We start from the raw sequence: 5,849 nt of genomic DNA on the forward strand, positions 1-5,849 counted from the left end.
AACAGCGGAAGTAGGCGCCATCTTGCCATGGCGAATGCCTCTCAAGATTCACGGCTCCCAACAGTTGGAGAAGATGTGAAGAAAAAGGAACACTGCTCTATTGCTTGTGGGATAGAAAACTGGTACAATGACTCTGGAAATCAATCTGGAGGTTCCTCAGGTAATTGGAAATAGATCTACCTGAAGACCCAGACATACCACTCCTGGGAATATACCCAAAAGATACCCCACCAGGCCCCAGGGTTACATGTTCCACTATGTTCATAGTGGCCTTATTTGTGATAGCCAGAAGCTGGAAACAACCTAGACGTCCTATGACAGAAGAATGGTTACATAAAATGTGGTTCATTTACACAATGGAATACTATTCAGCTATTAAGAATGAGGACATCCTGAGTTTTGCAGGCAAATGGATGGAACTAGAAAATATCACCCTGAATGAGGTAACTCAGACCCAAAAGGACATGCATAGTATGTACTTACTAATAAGTGGATATTAGACAAAAAAAGAAAAAGAAATAAGTACAGAATATCCAAGATACAGTCCAAAGAATTAAAAAAGGTCAACAAGCTGAAGTGACCAAGTAAGGATGCCTCTGTCCCACTTGGGAGAGAGAAGTCCCACAGTGAGGAAGGAGGGAGGGATCTGGGAGGATAAGTGAATAGGGTAGAGAAGTGGGAGGGAGAGGGGAACCTGATCTGGTATTTGGTGAGGGAAAAGGTCTGAAGCTCTGAGGGCCAACAGAAAGAATGGAAACAGGCAACCTCATGAAATAGGAGGTTGGTGGGACCCTCTAGAATGTACCAGAGACCTAGGACAATTACAGGGATGCAAATGGAGAAGAGCCTAAGGAGAAGAAGGTCCAGCAACCAGCCCAAAGTAGGATCTAGCTCTAGAGGAGATCCCAAAGCCTGGCATTATTACTGAGACTATGGAGCACTCACAAAAAAGGACTCACAAAAAAAAAATGACTGGCCTCCAAAAGACCCAACAAGCAGCTGAAAGTGTCAGATGAAGATATGTGTACACAACCAATGGACAGAAGCAGCTGAGCTGTTTTGTTGAATTAGGAAAAACTGAAAGAAGCTGAGGAGAAAGGCAGTCCTGTAAGAGGACCAGCAGTCTCAATTAATCTGGACCCCCAAGATCTCTCAAACACTGGACAACCAAACAGATAGCATATACCAGCTGATATGGGGCCCCAAACATACATACATTAGAGGACTTCTGGGTCTATGTTCATTCAGAGATGATGCATCTAACCCTCAAGAGACTGGAGGCCATAGGGAGATTAGGGGTCAGGTGGGAGTATGGAGTGGGGCCATCCTCGTGGATACAGGTGGAGTAGGAAGGAGGTGTGGGTTGTAGAGCAGTGGGAGGGGGATGGGGAATAGAATATGAAATATAAAAATAAATTAATTTAATAAAAAGTAAAACAAAAATAAAATAGAGATGTAACTATTTTAAGAGTTGCAACTATTTTCTTTAAGATTGCAATTTAACTTCAGATTTCCTTTTATCGAGAAAAAACAAGCAGACTTTTTATATTTCAAAATCAATTTTATCAGTTATAATATGCTTGAGTAAAATTAAATATTATGTGGTAGTTCTTGGGTTTAAACTGAGGTCCTAATGACTACTGAGCATGTTTAATACAACATCTGAAGCATCTAGATTAATAAATTTATACTCAGCATTATACTAACATTATTCATCTACACCTTATATAAATATATAACATTTGAAATGTAAATAAATAAAATATCCAATAAAAAATTCAAACCCATTTAATGTGTGGAGTACATGTCAAGAAAAACATTTTAGATTACCTAGGAAGAGAGTAAAACCACCAAATTTTAAAAAAAAAAGCACTACAATGAGAAGACACAAAAACTTCCCATCACTATAGTTATGTGGCAGAATCTCTTATCTAAGTGGGGGAGTGAACAAGTAAGGTTCTGAAAGTCTGTGTTTGCTTCAGAAAGATGTAATTTTATGTAATCTGAGCAGAAAGAAAAATGAATGAGTCAAACATACCATTCTGTTTCTTCTCTTTTCTCTCAAAAATGAATAAGTATAGATTATATGTAATATAAAGACTTTTTACTAATATTTTCTGATTTCCTTATTTCTCTACCTCTCCTTTCCAAACTCTTGTTTTCTATTTTTCTTCTTTCTTTTATAATTAAGACACAACTTATTTCTATTGACACTTCATTTGTTCATAGTTGCCAGAAACAATAAAGTGTCACACAGCTAACAACTTATACCCTTGAGCCCACAATTAAACTTGTAACAATTTATTGATATTCTGAGAAGCAACAAAACACTTGGGTATAGTTCAAATAACTTGAAAATATATGCCAAAAGCATAAACTTCAGGTTCTTTTTATAACTTTACTTTTCTTACATCTATTACTATTTGTTACACAACCTAAAGGACAGTGGTGTGTGTATGGGCGTACGCGCATGTGTGTGTGTGTGAAAGAGAGAGAGAGACAGACAGACAGACATGGGGGGGCATTAATAAGGGATAGATATTATAGTCCACCCTTGCACTTCTTTACCTCTGACAATTGGAAGACTTGGTCATGGGGTCATAAGAAAAAGAGAGCTGACCCTGTTCTTCACAAACTGAAGTACTCAAGACCAGGCCCTGTACCTTATAGAGCTGGTTGTGGATATGGGATTTGTGGGTCAGCCAATTAAGAGTACAAAGGTGTAGGAGAGCTGCACTCCCAACTTGTCCATTGTGCAGCTGCATAGGCAAGGAAGAGATGCTCTCCCCCACCCTCTCTTTTCTTGCTAACTATGTCAGACAGGAGAACTGATCTTGCCCCTCATCTGCTGCTGCACTCAGGAGACAGGGACCTACACATCACTTGAACAACATAGTAGAACTTGCCTTGGATGTGTGGGTTGCAGTAGAGGTGGCCCTGACCATTTTAGGCTGGGCAGTGGTTCAGATGAGGGAGAGGCACTCTTCAATTCTTCACCATCCATGACAGATAGCAGGGTCATGAGAGTAGGAGAATTGGCCATGTCCCTCACTGGCTGCAACATAGTTGTCTCAACTTGTTTCTATTGTCCTTCTTTTCCCACCATATTGCTGAAGACATATCTCAAATTGGATATAGAATGGAGAAAAATCAATCTCAAGTTGGCCTGGAAATAGCTACCCTACTGTATGCCTTTCATAGTGCTTAACAGTGCTATGCAGACTGCTTGAGAAGAAAAGACAACTATGGTTTTACCTAGAATTCTACAATAGTTTATGCCTGGCAAGATATACCTTCTGTTGCAATAGTGATATGATAATCATTTTCATGCCTCATATTACAATCTTGGTGATTGGATGGTCTTGGGAGATTTTAAGCCCTAGTGTAGAGTATGTTTTCGGTATTTTACAAAGTAGCCTTATCAATTTGTCTTCTAACATTTATGTTCTACATATATACTTGGCTGCTCTCAACCAAACAAATACCTCCTTTTTGCAGCTGGCCAAAGGGTTAAAAATTAAGGCTTAAGGGCTAAGACCTAAATATATTAGCCTATCCTTGAAGGTTCATGGAACATTGTGGAAGAGGATGCAAGGCAGAGGATAAGAATGCTCTGAAATTCTGCGTTTTGAACATGGTGTGGTTATGGTATTCATGAACTCACAGCAGCTGTGGTTACTTGTACACAACCTAGTCAAGGCCAAATTAGTCAAAATTCCCACATAACTGTACGTGATATCCAACACCTACTCCTCATTGAAGACATTTTAGCAGTGGCTAATTTTTAAGGGATAAGAGATCACTTTTTTTGGAGGATATCACTTCCAGTAGGCTTTTTATGCTTCAGAGAATAGCTATATACCCATCTACATATGAATAGTACTAACTAAACTTCATTAAGAAAAGGATGTAATGTATAGAGGGCGTATCTGAGAAGTTGAAGGTGGTAATTAGGTTACATATACTCTTTGTATACCTGTATAACATTCTCAAGTATATAGAAAAATTCAAAAATAGAATGCATATCATCCCCTTTGAGTCCTGGGAACCTCTCACATTCTAGGTCTAGAGGTTTCCTCCACCTCCCAATACTCCACCCTTCAGCCCCTAAGCCCCCACAGATGCATATTTCCATTCATTCTCCTCCCTCTACTATCTGATCCTGCTCTTCTTTCCCCTCCCCTCCCCTACCCATGCCTCTTCCTCCCTCTACTCCCATAATTATTTTGACCCCCTTCTAAGTGTAAGTGAAGCATCCTCATTTGGGTCTTCCTTCTAATTAAATTTCTCTAGGTCTGTTGGGTGTATCATGGGTATTCTATAAATTGGGCTAATAGCCATGTAAAACTAAGTACATACCATGCAGGCCCTCCCTTTTGGGAGTAGGTTACCTCAATCAGGATGATATTTTCTATTCCTATCCATGTACCTTCAAAATTTATGATGTCTTCATTTTAAACAGCTGAATAGTATTCCATTCTGTAAATGAACCAGTTTTATGTATACATTCTTTGTTTGAGGAACTGTTGGATGACAAAACCATGCCAGGAAGCTTGGTACAGTAGAGCATGTTGAGACCTAGAGATTCAGTGGGCAAACATCTGCAACTCTCCACTTCTTGCAGGATTTCTTTCTTCATGGAATTAAAGTTCTTATCATACAGGTCTTTCACTTGCTTGGTTAGAGTTACATCAACATATTTTATATTATTTGTATCTATTATGAAGAGTGTTATTTACATTATTTCTTTCTCAGCCTATTTATTATTTGTATAAATGAAGGCTTCTGATTTGCTTGAATTAATTTTATGTCTAGTCACCTTGCTAGCTCTAGCTTTTGTTAGTATTTGTATAGTTCTCTTGGTTTCTAACTTGTTGATTTCACCCATAGTTCGACTATTTCTTGCTGTCTACTCCTCTTGGGTGTATTTGATTCTTTTTGTTCTAGATCTTCCAGGTGTCCTGTTAAGTATAGGATCTCTCCAATTTCCTTACCAGGGCACTTAGTACTATGAATTTTCCATGTAGCACTGATTTCATTATGTCCCATAAGTTTGGATATGCTATGTCATCATTTTCCTTGAATTCTAGGAAGTCTTTAATTTCTTTCCTTATTTCTTCCCTGACCAAGTTATCATTGAGTAGAAAGTTGTTCAGTTTACATGTGTATGTAGGGTTCCTGTTGTTTTTGCTGTTATTGAAGTTCAGTTTTAGTCCATGTTGATTTGATAGAATATAAGGGATTATTTAAATCTTACATCTGTTGAGACTTGTTTTGTGTCTGATTATATGGTCAGTTTTGGAGAAGGTTCTCTGAGGTGCTGAGAAGAAATTATATTCTTTTGTTTTTGGGTGAAATATTATTTTCATATCTGTTAAATGCATTTGGTTCATAACTTCTGTTATTTTCATTGTGTCTTTGTTTAGTTTCTGCTTCGATGACCTGTCAGTTGGGAAGAGTGGTATGTTGAAGCCTCCCATGATTATTTTGTAGGGTTGATTGTGTGCTTTGAGCTTTAGTAAAGTTTCTTTTATGAACGTGGGTACACTTGCATTTGGAGCATAGATGTTCACAGTTAAGACTTCATCACCTTGGTGGATTTTTCCTTTGATGGGTAGAAAGTGTTTTTCCCCATATCTTTTGATTACTTCTAGTTAAAATTCTATTTTATTGCATATTATAATGCTACTCCAGCCTGTTTCTTGGGACTATTTGCTTGGAAAACTTTTTTCCAGTGCTTTACTCTGAAGTAGTGTCTATCTGTGTTGCTGAGGTTCATTCCATTAGTTTGTTTCTTTTCGTTGAGAAACTGATTCCATTGATCTCGAGCAATATTAATGATTAATGAT

Source organism: Mastomys coucha, chromosome X (genome assembly GCF_008632895.1).
Source record: "Mastomys coucha isolate ucsf_1 chromosome X, UCSF_Mcou_1, whole genome shotgun sequence".
NCBI lineage: Eukaryota > Metazoa > Chordata > Mammalia > Rodentia > Muridae > Mastomys > Mastomys coucha.